At 39.7% G+C, this 17,231-nt stretch overlaps 2 pseudogenes; both read right to left on the reverse strand.

Moving 5' to 3' along the window:
* Window positions 1–12,632: 12,632 nt before the first annotated feature.
* Window positions 12,633–13,338, reverse strand: LOC130034070 (small nuclear ribonucleoprotein-associated protein N-like; annotated as a pseudogene).
* A 5-nt stretch (window positions 13,339–13,343) lies between these two features.
* Window positions 13,344–14,059, reverse strand: LOC130034071 (SNRPN upstream reading frame protein-like; annotated as a pseudogene).
* Window positions 14,060–17,231: the final 3,172 nt, after the last annotated feature.

Genomic DNA, 17,231 nt, shown 5'->3' on the forward strand with positions numbered 1-17,231 from the left:
TTAATGCATGGTCCATTCACTTTTCTTCTGCAAGCTGCCGGGCTCTGGACTAAGTTCTTTTGCCTCTGGAGCCATGGCCATGCCAGAGAGCTGCTTGTGGGGGGCAACTCATGACCTCAGTAGGGCGTGAAGGACAAGCTGGTACTGTCCCCTTCCCAGGAGACTGCAGTTGCCCTGTCACCGCCGGCTCATACCTGGCTTTCCAATAAGTTCTGAGGTGGCGGCCACCTTGCTGCCAGGGGAGAAAAAGGCAGACGGTAGCAACACCCTTTCCCTCCCGGGGAGGCTTGGCGCCGTAGTTTAGTGCATGGTCCATTCACTTTTCTGCCGCAAGCTGCTGGGTTCTGAATTAAGTCCGTTTGCCTCTGGAGCCATGGCCATGCCAGAGAGCCGCTTGTGGGGGGCAACTCGTGACCTCGGTAGTGCGTGAAGGATGAGCCGGTACCGCCCCACTTTCCATGAGACTGCAGTTGCCCTGTCACCGCCGGCTCATACCTGGCTTTCCAATAAGCTCTGAGCTGGCGGCCACCTTGTATGCAGTCCAGATGCATTTCTGCCAGAAGCCACTGGGTTTCAAGATTTGTTTCTGAATCTCCGGTATCATGGCCATTAATCAGCTTGATCAGGAGCCAGAGAGGCCGTTTGTAGGTGGCGACTTGGGGTCTTGTTGGGATGGGAAGAAACAGTCGGCTCACCCCCATGTAGTGAAACCCCAGGTGTCTCATCACTGTAGGCCCAAACCTGACTGTCAAGTGACCTCTGGAGGATGGTGGTCACCAGGCCAACAGGGAGAACAGGCCAAGGCACGGAACCTATTCCCACCTGGAATGACCTACCACCAGTAACCTACTGCAGGAACAGGACACATTTCTGCCAGAAGCCTTTGGGTTCCAAGATTCGTTTCTGAGTCTCTGGGATCATGGCCATTAAGCAGTTCGATCAGGAACCAGAGAGGCCTTGCCTCCAATTATCTAGCTGAGCTGAAGGAGGTTTGTTGGTGTGTCTCCCACATACCTAACTTTTGGCTGTTTACTTTCTTGGTAAACTTTGCCCCAAGTTTTTTGGGGGTCTGGCCAAAGGCACAGCAGCAATTTTGGGGTATCTGAAAGTCTGACGTTGCCATCAGGCTGCTGATGCACTCGCCTCACAGGTACAGATTGACCTGCTGGCGGCACCATACCCCCATTCCCTCATCTTTTTTGTGAAGGCATGTGAAGCTCCTAATAAATAGTCTCACTCTTTTTGTAAAGTCTCCTAAGTCTCCTAAGAATTTAATTTTCACTAATGCAAGCAGATTATATATTTGAAAAATCTGTTAAAGATTATAAATTAACTAAATTAGCTAAAGCAGTTGTGAAAAATTAAGAACAGTTTATTATCTTTTATGTTTCTTTTTATTTTTTTTCTGGTTAAAAAAATAAAATGTCATGATAAACAGAACAGGGGCTTAATTTGTGAGCCATGTTCTTCTAGGTTGGTTACAGATGTCTTCTTGGAGTTGGGAATGAAGACAAGATCTGAATAAAAAGATAAAGCATTGTGAATATTTGACGTAACAATGCTCCGGGCAGTGAAACAACACACACACATACATACACACACACACTTTAGAAATTTCTAATATTTTTTGGAAGTGTAGCAAAGTCCATATATTCAAAGCAAATAAGAAAGGTAAACAGCCTTTGCAAATGAAAATAAAAGTTGGGTACAATCAAATAAAGACATCAGTTTAAAGTTAGGATTATGTTTTGAGATTTCAGTGTTCACTTGGAGTATCACGTTTTGTTCACTTGGAGTATCACGTTTTGTTCACTTGTCATCCTGTTAATCTTCGATTTGCTCAAGCAGGTGTCAGTAACATTTCCATTTGTCCCTGTAGCATACTGTAGTGTAGCCCAATGGCATCTCTCACTCCAGAAACACGAAGAGCCTCAAACTGTTTGCTCAGGGTTTTGATGAAGAAATCTAACCATGTCATAGGTGGGCGGCTACATGTCCTTTTGATGTCCCATGGAATCCAGTTAGTAACAGCTCTAGTCCAGTGGTCATCTCTAAATTGCATACATGTCCGGCCCATCTGATTTTCGACGCCTTGGTAAATGAGACAGCCTCCCTGATTCTTTATCATCGACCGAGGTTGGAACTCCAGATTCCTTCTCTCATTTGAGTAAAGCCCAACTAGAGTTCTTGTCCTGTTTTCATAGGGCTCAGATCTCTGAGGCATATGTTAGTACAAGAAGAACAGTGGAGTCGAAAACATGTCCCCAGAGCCAGAGGTTGTTAATCCTCTTAACAACTTCTTCTATGCTCTTGAAGGTGGTCCATGCTGCTCTCTTCCTCCTGCACAGCTCTGTCACCAAGTCATTCCTCATGTTGAGTTCTTGACCCAGTGCACATAGCTGCTGCATTTGGAGATGTTCATTCCATTGAGAGCAAATAGAACATCAGGGACTAGTTCGTTCTTCATGAACATTCTCTTGTTGAGATTCAGTTGCAGTCTGACTCATGATCGAAGCTGGCCAGCAATTTGTGCTGCTTGGCTAATGTTTGGTGTTATTAGAATGATGACATCAGTGAAGCAGAGGTGGTGTAGTTGCCGGTTGTCTATCTTCATTCCCATTTCTTCCCATTCCAGTCTTCGCATGGCATTCTCAAAGATGGCACTGAAAAGTTTCGGTGAAATGGTATCACCCTGTTGAACCCCTCTCTTTACATCGATGATCACTTCCTTGTAGAATGGTGAGATCCTGGTGGTGAATCTGTAATACAGCTTGTGGAGGATCTCGATGTACTGAATTTGAATGTTCTGATTGGCTAAGACTTCAATGATTGCTTCAGTCTCAACAGAATCAAAGACCTTCTTTAGAATGATGAATGCTAGACAGAGCGGCATTGTGAACTCTTGCAAAACCTCAGTGAGCTTGGTCACCGTGTGGATATGGTCTATTGTGCTGAATAGACCACTTAGAGTATAAGACATTAAAATACATGTACAGATGTACCACTTATAGATTATTACAGAATACAGCTAGGAAATGGCCCAAACATTCATGTTACATTTTAATTGCATGGGTAAATATGAGGAGTTACTGTTTATTTCTTTCCAGGTCCTCTAAGTTGCAGATGCCAACATGAAATTTAAATGTACAAGAAATTCACTGGTAACATGCCCACAAAGGACAAAGGAAGGAAGAAGCATGACTAGGTCAAGTAAAATTTATTATTGCTGTCCAGTTCTGACATCTATGAATGGAGAAAGAACAGGAAAGGAAATTGGGTAGAAAGAGTTTTCAGCATCAGCATGGCTCCGAGAAAGTCTGTTTGGTGAAAGTGAGGAATATCCACTGAATATTTATTGAAAGAATTCAACATCTGGAAGAAATGGTCCAACTCTAGTAGTTCTTTTGTTCTCTAGCAACTGTCCATGAATAGTTTAAATACACAGGACACAGGCAAGAATCTTATGATAGATACGTTCTCTCAAGTCTTTTTTGAAAGAAGACCAGACTGGTGACTGTAACAGTTTCATGTGTACCTTATCAGTATATACAGGCTTTTGGCTCTAGAAATCTTATCTGTAGACTCTTCTACTTGCTCCCATTAAAACCAGAAATGAATGAATCCACAAGGCTTAGAAATTTTCTAATTGAATATTTCCCAAATAAGGTAGTATGCTTGGACCAGGCCAAAGAGTAGGAATAGGAAGCATTTTTCTAGAGATGGGGGCAAAAATTAATGTTAAACATTCACTGCGGACTTATCTAAAAAGATAGATCATAAGCACATAGTCTCTGAGTTTGATCTTCAGAATTGCCTGGTCCCTTAAGTACCACCAAATGTAGTGGTCTCTGAACATTATCAGAATTGCCTTTGTTGCCTGAAGTCCAGAGTACTGAACTATTAGGCACATGCATAAAGTCTCAGAAATCCTGGGAGTGACTCCTACAATAAAAAGAATGAATACATTCCAAAGGTTAACAATATGCATATACCACCAAGTTTCCATTTTTCTTATGCAGATAAAAGCCTATTCAAGAATTTAAGTCACTTTTCTTTTTGTTCAGCCTTTAATTCATTAGCTCTTGGATTTACTGGCCTAGTGTTTCTATCATCAAAGTTAGGCCTGAATGCCTAGTACAGTTTTTTCTGGAAGTCATTTATTGTTATAAGAAAATGAATCCTAAACTTACAGGCATCATTAAGTACAATGGTTTTTCAACACAAGGGTAAACTCAAGTAGACCAACACAATTATTATTCCAGTTGTTGGTATTTTATGCTGCAACCATGAAAGAACTGGTTATTTCATGATTGATTTACTTCCAACCAATGATTTCAATTTAGGTTTATCTAAAATACTTTGGCTTCTTCTCAACCAAAGGGAATTGGTGGATGTGGTTAGACTACCTGATTTTAATCTGAATTTACCACTTACTGCATGACTTTAGATAAGTGATTCAATCTCTACATCTTGGTTTTTCTTGTTTGTAGATACTGTTGATATAGTTTTTCTAAAACTGCTTAAAGAATTAAAAATTAAATCATGTAAGGCACTTCAACACAGAAACTACCTCCAATATACCTTCTGTAAAGTAAAGTAAAGTAAAGTAAAGTAAAGTAAAGTAAAGTAAAGTAAAGTAAAGGTCCTCCCGTTGATCATCGATTTGCTCGAGCGGGCCCAGTAATGTCTCCATTGGAGACTTTGTTGTTACTGTGTTTGGCATATCGAATACGTCACGGGGAGCTTGCCAGGCCCTGCCGTGCGGGCGAGATACTCTTGGTAGCTTGCCGGGCTCTCCGAGAGGGGCGGAGGAATCGAACTCGGGTCGGCCATGTTGGCTGCGTGCAAGGCAAACGCCCTACCGCTGTGCTATCGCTCTGAAAAACTGTAAATGGTACAAATTTTCAACTGAAAATCGAAGCTTAATTCTTGTGGTCAGTCCAACTTATACTGTTGTTCTTATAAATCTGTTATTTTACTCTTTTTTTATCATATGTTAGAAGTGTTTAAGGATAATAAAGGGACTTGGGACATCCTACTTTAGATTTGACACTAATCCTACCCCCTTACAGGGAATAGTCCTCAGTGGTGGCAATATTAGTGAAGAGGAAGACAATGATCCCAACAGAATGTGATTTTGTCTTTTGGGAGATTGCTTTATTGTATTGTTGATGCTGCATAAATTTTACATTCTAGTTCCATTAACCCCCGTTAATGAATCTGCTACTCAGGATAACTATAACTTGCACTTAAACATGGACCAAACTGTTCCTTCCACTTCTCTGGAGAACCAAATTAAATGTGCATTTTCATTTCATCATTGTTTTAAGTGGCTCCATTGAAATTGTACTTGGCAGACCCACTAATAAAAGCCAATCTTGTTTAGCATTAGAGTTGCACTTACAGAAATAAAGGCTTAATATATTAATTACCTCTAAAAATATTATTTTATTTGGGACCTTCCAGGCAGTGCTCAGGAGTCCTCAGGATACTCCTTTTGATGCTTGGTCAACCAGGTCAGCAGTTCAGTGCTAGGGACTGAGACAGTGGAGTTGCACAGCCTTTGTGTTGCCTTTAGCTCTTCCCAAGCCTAGTCTGATTTATGCTGACCTGACACCAACCCAGTAAAATTAGCTTGCATTTTGCTATCCAGTGGATGTTTCAACCACTTGATTTCAAAAGCATCATCAAATGACTCTTTGTGAATGAATTGATACTGGGAAAGATACCAATGACAGAGATTCCAAGAGAGAATAAGCAACTCTCTTCTCTAACTAGAGGAGACAGTAAGCCTAATACCTTCTTCTTGGGCCAAGAAGAACAAAAGATAGAATGCTTGTTCCCAAATGGACCAATAGCATATTGAATTATGATTCTGTGGAACCATGGAAACCTACAGCCTTTTGATCCTCTCTCTTACTCGAATAACTCCAATATACGCCAATTGATATCTATTTAAGGCTCAGTCAGCATTGGTAGATGGACAGGACATCTCTACTTAAAACAATAGTGAAAAGCCAACACCCATGCTGTAAATCTCTAATTTTCTTTCCAGCTCGTAAAGGGAAAGTTTGTCAAGATGTAGAAAGTGTTTTTGCAAGAGTAAGTGTCACAAAGAAAGCGGTGCCATCTAGAAAGAACAGATGTGTGTCTGCTGTGAACAGTTGTTCAGTATATGATTGTCACTGCCCTTGTATATCTCCAGGTTCTCTAAAAGATCATCATTTTGTCCCTGGTTTTGAATCATCAATCATTATGTGTGGTCAAACTCTCCAGCAAAGCCAGAGGAAACACTTTGATTAATGCCTATATGGTGACCTGGATGATACTGAGAAATGAAAATTGTAACAAAAATGAAGCCAGGAAAAATTATTTTTAATAACCTTGGTCGTTGCCCTTCTCATGGTTCTTATCATAAATTCTAAATTTATTCCATACAATTCTATTGCAGTCTATTATTGCAAGTATCTGTATCCTAGAAATCACAATGAAAAAATGCTGATTTGAGACCCTGACACATTGTATATTTTGAGTTGATATATTGCCCTCCATTTTTTCCTGAAAATTCAAACAAGACTGATTTGATTTGGCTAAAATCTATATTGGGCTGGAGTAATAGCACAGCGGGTAGGGCATTGGCCTTGCAGCGGCCAACATGGTCGACCCGAGTTTGATTCCTCCGCCCTCCTCGTAGAGCCCGGCAAGCTTCCGAGAGTATCTTGCCCACACAGCAAAGCCTTGCAAGCTATCCATGATGTATTCGATATGCCAAACACAGTAACAATTGTCACAATGGAGACGTTATTGGGCCCGCTCGATGAACAACAGGAGGACAGTGAAAGTGACAGTGACAGTGAAAATATATATTACATTCTAGAATGTAAGGAAGTTGATTTTGGTAAAATTGCAACGGTCTTCTCCAAAGACCTTAAAATCCTTATCTAAATATTCTTATAATTACATGGAAACTTTTAAGAAGTTCCCTTAAGAGCTTTGATAGAAATGTTTACCAGTGTAAAAGAACTTAGAAGCTGTTTGATTCTTCAGTGATAAGTGTTAATCATTTACTAGGAAGTGGTCTAAACTCTGTTTGACATTAATGTATGACTAGAAATAAATCTTCATCTATGAACTCATCTATGAATCTTTATCTGTGAATTCTGATGAACAAGTACCATCTCATTTCTCTTTAATAAAACTAATACCTTCATATGATACGATGGAAAAGTTTCTTTCCCTCTATACACAGAAATGTTTCTTAAAATCCACAACTGCTCTGGGATTATATTGAGCTCCCAAGAAAACAAATGAGCCCAGTGTTGAGTAACTTTCCCTTCATCAAGGCCTCACCTTCATCAGCTTGCAAGTGAACTAAGGAATTCTCTGTGGAAAACAAAGAGAAAGCACCAACCCTCATGATTTTTTAAAAATTTCTATTCTACCCAAATAATCCAAGCCATATCCGGTGATATTCAGAGGTCATTCCTAGCTTTATACTCAAGAATCATGCCTGGTAGTGCTCAGGGGACCATATGGGATGATGTGGATCTAGATTGGCCGCACGTAAGGCAAATGCCCTATCTATTGAACTGTCTCTCAGACTGTTTTTGTTTTATTTAGTTCACTTGTCAAGTTTGTTTAAGTACCATATGAGCAGAATAATACATTGTCCTTCCATGATGTAACATACTTCATCTCTCAGTCCATTCATGTTGCTGTGGAAGATATAAAATAAAATTTTATCTCTTGTTTTTAATAGTCAAGTAGTGTTTTGTTGCACATATTCTTTATTTCATCAACCTTTATTGGGCCCTTATATTGCTTCTAACTTGTGACTTTTGTAAGTAATGCTGCATTGAAGGCAGGATAACTGGATTCTATTGGTTTTCTTTTGTTAATAATGAGTAACTGGAGTTTAATTTTAATAGGTCTACTACATGAAAGTCATGTACCAATGATTTTGACTCCATCTGTCATGAGACAAAGAAATAATGTGGTGTTTCTTGATTTTCACCCATTTCTCAGTTACCAACAACAACAAGAAAGCTCTAGGTGTTAATAACAAGTCTCTTTTCTTGCTGTTCTCAAAGATAGCTACTTCTCCTTATCTTCAATATAACTACCTAACATTATAGTTTTCATGAGGCCAAACTTCCACAAAAAAATTACCTTTACACCATCTCTTATGTAGCTCTCCAAAATTACTCAGCATAATGATCAGAGAAATAATAGTTTGTCTTGCACACTGCCAATCCTGGATCAGACTTTAGCACAGTGACCCAAACATATCTATCTCCAGCCATAAAAAAAAGTTTCCTCAACTTAAGAGAGAAGGAAACTGACTAGTTGCTTGGAGAAAGTGGAAGGAAAATTTTAAAATCTTATCTCGCCGAAGGTTGTGTGTTCACGGGCTCACTGGATGGCTCTTTATCACTGCCTGTGTTTGGTGCTCTTGAGCCCTGTGTGTGGCCTGGATCAGGATGGCTGTTCTTTCTCTCAACCTTGAGCCCCTCTCCCTCTGACTCTACTCCCCCCCACCCCAGCTTACAGTATTAGTTTATATAGCAATCAAGTAAGGCGGTGACATAAAGGTGGGTTGAATATTGACAAATCAACAAAGAGAGGTAAAACCACTCCTCCAGGAGATTAACTCAAGGATAAAATCTCATCTAAAGAGATTACTCCAGATTACTAGGAGATCCGCTCAAGGGTGTGATCCCAACAAGGGTGTGTTCTTCCCTCAGTTAGTAATCTACTTAAAGAGTTGTAATAAATCTACTTCTAATATTTCTAGCAATGTCATTCTGTATGAGCACAGTAAGAGATATAAACTTAGTTTGGTTTTTCCTGAGAACATCTCACTATATATTCCGCAGTCCTCAGGCCAGGTTAATCTTCCTAGCTCCGGCAGGGTCCTAGTCTCGTCGTTACTTACTTTTGGATCATGACGGCATTTGTCCATGATCATGCCCTCAACTTATAGTTGAGTATCGTGGCGCTTTGGCCTGGCCCATTTCGATGCCAGGGTAGTTCACAGCTTGCCCTGGGTCCATTCAGTCCCTCCTCGGGACTCTGCTTTTGGAATACTAGGAACTAAGGGCAACTGAGTCAAGAAATCAGATGCCCACGAGTAAATATTATTCGGAGTCAATCAACTTTCAAGTTACAGAGCATAATATTAACTGTCTTCCTGTGTCCATACAGAAAGGACATTGCTTACAAGTTCAGTGTTCTTAGATGGATGTGACCCAATAAACCTAAACTACCTGAGGAAGGACAAAACAGTGTTATCCTATAGAAAACTACATTAAAAAAGCTAATTACCAACCAATCAATTGTCCTGACACATATGTAACTGCAAAGTTTTTTTTTCTTTTTTTTTTTGGAAATGGAGTTTTATTTATTAAATCTAATTTATAAAATTACTCTCCTTGGCTAGTGAAACCTCTGCTGCTTAGCTACTACATGACTGGGGGAAATTTTTTGGTGGACTTATAATAAATTGTCAAGCCTGCTGTTGGTCTGCTGACCACAGATTGAAGAACAGTGATTTAAACCACCAAATCAATAGCATTTTGTTATAGTAGCTTGAGGACAGTATAACCATATGCACAATAACAATTATAAACATACATAACATTATTTTTGTATTTTTTCTTTGTTCCATGACATTACCTGTACTTAATACACATATTTTGAGTAAAGGTATAATAATTTGGTAAGGGAGGTAACTGCATTTTTATGGAAATATTTTATTAAATACACATGTGTATTCATTGCATTTATGTATGCATGAATATATCTTTGTTGAACACAAAAACTTAACTGCCAATTTAGGAACTGTTCTTGCTGGTTACTATTTATTATACTGTTAATACTTAAATTTACCTGATTTATATTCTGCCTCTTCATTGAAAATCCTATAAATAAATTTTTTAATTAATTAATTAATTAATTTTTTTTAATAGTGAGACATCATGAGGTACAGTTGCAGACTTACACATTTTTGTGCTTGGGTTTCAATTATACAATGATCAAACACCCATCCCTCCACCAGTGCGCATTTCCCACCTCCACGGATCCCAGTATCCCTTCCACCCCCAAGCCCCCATCCCACCCTGCCTCTGTGGGAGGGCATTTCCCTCTGCAAAGCTTTTTATTCTATTTTTTTGTTTAAAACACACAGCAAAGCTCAAGGTTTAGTCCTGGCTCTGTGTCTTCAAAGATCACTCCTGGTGGACTTGGGGTGCCATATAGGATGCCAAGATGAAACCGTGGTCAGCCAAGTGCAAGGCAAGTGTACTATCCACTCTCTCTAGCCCCATTGCAAAGTTCTTTATTGCATTCAATTCCTTATGGATATTATTACACATAATTTTGTTCCCTGTAGGGTTTGCCTTCAACTATCATCATGAAACAAAATAGTGATTCTAATATAGTTCTCTTCTTATTCGTTGCTCTTACTTCTTGACTCTAAAGTTTTTATCACCTTTCAATTCCAGGGTTCCAAGCCCTCTCAGCTGTTCCTCACCTTTCTCCTTTCTGGGCCAAGAATCTTAAAGAGATATCTCTGGGAAGAGTTTGTGCCAGGTAGCGAGCAAGTCTCAGAGGAATGGAAACAGATGGACAATGTTGATGTTGATAGGAGACAGGTCCAGAATACAAAAAAAAAAGTGTGTCTGTGTGTGTGTGGGGGGGGGGGTTGTTTAAGGATAGGGAGTTGCACACCCAAAGATGCTCAGGAACTATTCCTGGTTTCATACTTAGGAGTGACAATGGTTTTGCTCAGGGGATCATACATGGTACCAAGTATTAAACCAGGGTTGGATGAAATGACCACATACAAAGCTAATCCCTTATCTCCTAGGTGGAGAAATAAAAGTCTGGAAGGTAAACTAAAAAGAGGAAAGACAATCCTTTTGATCTGAGAAATTGTCTATGTCTCTGAGGCTTTGCAAAATGCCCTGATCGTATAGTGGTTAGTACTCAGCATTGTGGCTATAAAGTCAGTGAAAGTTGTGAGAACTAGATTTAATAATGGTGGTTGCAGCAACAACCTGTAAGTTCTTTCAAACTCTAAAATTCTTCAAATCTGTCAAGATTAATTGGAGAAACCACTTCTTAGCAATAAGATAAAATGGAACACCATATTTAGTACAGAACAAGTTTGAGTTTAGGACAAATAGGTTATTGTCACTTGTAAGAGACACATTAAAAGCTGTGAGTTTGGAAAAAATTTTATTTCCTGGAGCGATAGCACAGCAGTAGGGCATTTGCCTTGTGCACAGCCAGCCCGGCAGAGCTGGGTTCGATTCTTCTGGCCCTCTTGGAGAGCCCGGCAAGCTACCGAGAGTATCTTGCCTGCACAGCAAAGCCTGGTAAGCTACCCGTGATGTATTCAATATGCCAAACACAGTAACAACAAGTCTCAAAATGGAGATGTTACTGGGCCCGCCTGAGCAAATCGATGAACAATGGGAGGACAGTGATACAGTGATACTATGACATTAACATTTTGGGTCCCTGAAGCAAGCTGATAAATAGAAATTTACACTAAAAGTTATAAATCATTCTTAATACACTACTAAGAACATCTTTCCTCCTACCTACATTTTTATTATGCAAAGTAAAAATAAGTGTAAAGTCACTTTTTTATGTGACTGTGGAAATCAAAGGCAACAGCTTTTAATTATATTTGAACACTGTTTTTTTTTCTTAACATATTGATGCTTGGATATCTAACAAAATTAAGATAAAATTCTTAAATGATTATTCATTTATTGAAAAATTCTTTCCTGGCCTTCATTTCATAAGAATTACCTGATTATAATATATCGTAATTATAATTTCACAAAATCTCAGCCATTCTCACAATTTTCACTCAATATCTGTTCTAACACTAACAATATAAATTATTAAAAGAAATAAAATAGTATTCAATCTTTCAACCTACTTACAAATTAAACATTTCACCAAAAATGCAAATAAAATAAAGACTTGAACTTTAAGTTATTTTTAAGTGTGTTCAGAAGTTTATTTTTCTTAGTTTAACATTAAGAGCCAAATGTTGATTATAATTATAAATAAAAAAATTAAGCTAAATTTTTCTTTATCTCAATTAACATACCTTTTAAATTATAAAATAATACTATTTGCAGTGCTTGGCATTTGTAACGTCAATCTAAAGCATCAGTTAAACCCTTTGTCAAAAGAGTTCTGCATGAAAATACTTGTGCATGATATACTTGTGATACATCTGCATGATTCAGAGTAGAACAACACATATAGACATTAGGTAATAATATGGATAATTTAATATTACAAAAATAAATTGTCTTCTACATGCAATTTCTGTAAGTACCTTGCTAATTTGAATGGAGATCCCTAAATTAGAAAATCAAGGGTATTAGACACTTACACTATTTTATAAAAAAATTTGTACATCCTCACAATCTAAGAGAATTTCTGATATTTGTGAGTTTGTCTTAACTCTTCTTTTTTTTGCAGTTTAATCACTCTATCTATTTATTAACTATTACTATGTGGTAGGAAGGAGATGAAAAGCTCACAAGCACTCTTTACAGTTTCAAAAGTCTCAAAGTGGGAAAATGTGGTGAAGAATTGCTAGAATTCTAGGATCCTGGTGGACGCATTTCTGGGGTAGGTAGACCTTTCATTCCTGGAGGAAGGGGTCTCATTCCAAGAGGAGGCATGCCTATCATATCCCTCAAGTAGGAGGAAGTCCAGTTGGAGGGCCAATAAGTGGTCTCATAGCAGGTGGAAGAGCCATAATGCCTGGAGATGAGGCAGCTCAATGTGTGGGCGGCTTCCCCAGTCTTGCTTGGTACTGTCTTGGGGTTCCAGAATACTGGCACTAGTAGTAACCACAGCAGCTGCAGCAGTGCCTCTTTCCTGTGGAGTCATTATCTGTTGGGATGGCCCACCAAATCCTCAGACAGTTTCAGCAACCCAGCTGGATCTTGGGGAGTGGGAACACCAGCTGGGACACCTTCGACAGCTGACCCGCCAACCCCAGAGTCTCCTGCAGCTCCAAGAGGAGCTAGGCAATGCTGGTATCTTTGGTAGGTGGTTCGTTCACAGTCACAGAAACCAAGTTCTCCCATATAACGATACCAACCCCTAAACTGCTTTACTGCATGCTCCACTGTTTTGAATTCTTCAGCTCAATCTTCCTGAACTCATACAATCATAGCAAATCAAGTTCAAATGCTTGTCAAAAACCTTGGCTGTGTCAATGAAGATTCGGTCCTCCTGCAGGAAACATCGCATTCTATAGTGAATATGCTGCAGCATCTTTCTGCTCTTTCCCACAGTCATGATTGCTATTCCACCCAATCAAATGTGCACAGTAGTGGTTCAGAATCTTTAAAACCAAAAGAAAAGATATGATGCTGCTTCTCCTACAAACAATGCAAATTGGGAAGCTACGAACAGTAGAAGGAGCCTGACATTTTTCACTTGGAAGCAACTACCTTGATGTTCCAATTAGTTTTTTTTGGGTTTTTAAAAATTTTTTTTCATTAGTGAAACACCATGAGGTACAGTTATAGACTTACAAATTTTTGTGCTTGGGTTTCAGTTATACAATGATCAAGTACCCATCCCTCCACCAGTGCCCATCCTCCACCACCACGGGTCCCAGCATCCCTCCCACCCCCATCCCCCCAACCCCCCTGCCTCTGTGGCAGGGTATTCCCTTTTATTCTCTCTCTCTCCTTTTGGGTCCTGTTGTTTGCAAGAGAGGCATTGAATGACAATCATGTTTGGTCTATAGTCTACTTTCAGCATGCTTCTCCCATCCTGGGAGGATCCTCCAATTATGTTTTGACCACCTCTTGGTGTCTCAAGTTAGAATGCCTGTCTTAGTTCTGCTTGGGTAATCCACCACAGAAACTTGCTGCTGAGATCGCCTTGGGTTCAGCTGACACTCTTGCTTGCTCAGAGAGTCTGTCTTTCTACATGTGAGCTGCACTTCCACCTCTGGTGCATGCTGTTCTGTTGTCCATCGCAAAGGTAAGCTATCTCTGGTTCTTTCCATCACACCACTAGCTGATCCTAAGCAGAACTCATCAGTCATATCGAGCAGCTGCACGGTTCTGTGTCTTAGCTCTTCTATCTCTCCACACCTTCCCACATTCTATGGCAACTGCCCACATATCCTTACAATATTTGGAAGCAATCCCTTTCTGTTTTGAGTTCATAGGAGGTGTGAAAAAGCTTTTCCCGGGACCTGAGAGCAGGGTTAGCCACAAGAGTGGATGATTAAATTATGTAAAGAATATTTAAGTAACCCCCCACAAAAAAGCATATTAGGGAGTGATAGATTATGTAGAAGTGAAATATATAGTAGTAACAACAGTCAAAAATACAAGAGGGAGGAAAATGTCCATATTTTAAAAATTATTATACAGAACTGAATATTATTCAGTGGTAGATGGAAATAAGTATGTATTGTGAATTCTAGAACAAACACTAAAAAATGAAAGCAGAAATGTCAGAAAGCCAGCATCGAAGACAAAATTAAATAATAAATAATAGCTCAAACAATGCAAGGAAATAGTAAATTAAAATATGGAATAACTAAGACAAATAGAAAATAAATTAGTAAAATAGTAGATTTAAACCCAATTAATAATCACATTCAATGTAAATGGTCTAAATTCAGAGATTGTAACTTTGGATAAAATGCAAGAATCAGCTACATGTTGTTTAGAAGGAAACCAATTTAAATAAAAATACATAGATTAGTTAAAATTTCAAGCATGGCAAAAGACATTCTATGCAAACCGTGAATCAAAAAGTAGTGGGGTGCCTTTGCACTGACAGGAACAAGCCCCAAGCACCAAATTAGGAATTGCTCCCTAAAGTATTGCCCCCAAACAAAACCAAACAAAACATAAACACGCAGAAAGTAGTAGGAAACAGCATGTACTGAGAATTGGCATTGAATTTTAGCTTCAGCACCTACTTAGTAGTGAACTTAGCAGTTAGCCTTTATCTTTCTTTATCTTAGTAGTGAACCCCTTTCTTCCCTAAAGGTAAAGGTAAAGGCCCTCCCGTTGATCGTCGATTTGCTCGAGCGGGCCCAGTAACGTCTCCATTGGAGACTTTGTTGTTACTGTGTTTGGCATATCAAATACTCTCGGTAGCTTGCCGGGCTCTCCGAGAGGGGTGGAGGAATCGAACTCGGGTCGGCCATGTTGGCCGCTTGTAAGGCGAACGCCCTACCACTGTGCTATCGCTCCACCCCTTTTGTGCTAAACTTCATTTTCTTCCATTATTTAAAAGGAGGAAAACCATATCAGAAGTTGGTGGTAAAAAATTTAAATAAAGTGATATAAAGTATATTCAATTCTTTACACATAGTGCTTAATAATCACTTGCAGTTGTTGAATTGTTCTGACAGCTTCCTGGTTTGTTGTTAAAACCCTCCAGAAAAGCTTGTCAAATAGTTATGATGTCTGAAATCATAACTAGGTTGTGATCTCCCAAGCCACGTGAAGGACACTGGTATTTTGGTAAGTGAAAAACAAAATTCAGACTGTAGACCTGTTTGCTTAGGCAATCATTTGCTGCAAAGAAAGTGAAAAAATAAAAAAAAAGGGGGGGGGGGGCTGGAGCAACAGCATACCTTGCATTTACCTTGCATGAGACCGACCCAGGTTCGATTCCTAGCATCCCAAATGATCCCCCGAGCACCGCCAGTAGTAGTTCCTGAGTGTAGAGCCAAGAGTAACCTACCTGTGCATCCCCAGGTGTGACCCAAAAATCAAAAAAAAAAAAAAAGAATGTGATAAAAAGTCAATCGGCCTATCTTTAAGCGAACTGTCTGTCCTCTCCCAGCTAAACGGAGGCAGACTTTGCTCAGCCCAAAGGGATGTTCCTGTGAGAGAGTGAGAGAGAGAGAGAAAGAGAGAGAGAGAGAGAGAGTTAGAGAGAGTTGGGGAAGCGAGAGAAGAAGGGCAGGAAAGGCACCTGGAAGCTGCAGGGTGCACTCACAGTGGGCGAGCTGGGAGGCAGCAGTGGTTCTCCTATTTCTGTTGTGACACTACATAAAGATAATGTAACACAGATGCTGAGGATAAATAATTCAGAGGAAAACAAGGAACATAAAACCCGGGCATCATGAACAGCAGCCAAGATATTTGCAGCGGCAGCTCCTGTGCACCCTTTTCCTGACAAAAGTCTGCATTTGAACTTTATAACCAGATGTGAAGCCTTAATAGGAAACTGAAAACGTAATAATTCCCTGGGTTGGAAGTTTGTGACACGTTCAGCTCACACTGCTGCTGCAAGCACCTGATTCCAAGTACTTTGCTTTTTTCTTTTATTCATTGCTACAAACTGCCCTCTCTCCTACTGCCCTCTCCATAACCATAACACAGTGAGTCCTTAATTACTAGGTTTCACAATGGCTCTTTAAACAACTGGATGTCAAATCCTTGTATAGAATAATACCTGCCAACCACAAATATTTATTCAACATTTGGCACATGGCACTCTATTACAGTACATGATCTGGTTTTGCCATGTTTAATCCTTACAAGCATACTTGGAATAAGATTATTGTTCTTTCCCTTTCAGTGATTGGCCAGAGATCATCTTGGTAATAAACAGTAGAGCAAAAACTGAAAACTGGCTAGCCTGGCTCCAAAACCCCTCTTTATTAAATCACTGTTCCAGTTCTCAGTGAACTCTGCAGCAGTTAGGAACATTGTTTCAAGGCAGGAAAAGCATCCAAAATCAGGAATTAGGAAGAACAGGAATTACAAAGCCGTGGTCACAGTGAACAGCCACTCCGGCTTTTGCATCAGAACTTCTGGGTTTCTGTTCTACTGTTTCTCTTCCATTTCCCTGGAGTTCTCAGGGAAATCTCTTAAGCTCTTTTAGCCCCATTCCTCATCAGAATAATAGGGGCATGAAAATGCCCACCTCATGGGTCCCTGTTGGGACCCCTGTTAAATAAAATTATGCATGTGAGGGCACAGACCAGTGTCTGGACCAGCTAAGTGCCCACAAATAGTCATTAGTAAATTGTTGACAATTGGTAAGTAGCCTTTGTTCTCATGGGAACAGCAGCAGGCAGAGCGTGGCTCCTGTCTTTGCCTGTCTCTATGGGAATCATCTATGTAGTTCTGCTGGAGAAAATAAAATTAAAAAGATCATGTGCATAAAGTGAAAGAGAGGACCAATTTTGAACTACTACCTGT

The sequence above is a fragment of the Sorex fumeus genome, unplaced genomic scaffold (assembly GCF_029834395.1).
Source record: "Sorex fumeus unplaced genomic scaffold, SorFum_2.1 ptg000056l, whole genome shotgun sequence".
NCBI classification, from domain to species: domain Eukaryota; kingdom Metazoa; phylum Chordata; class Mammalia; order Eulipotyphla; family Soricidae; genus Sorex; species Sorex fumeus.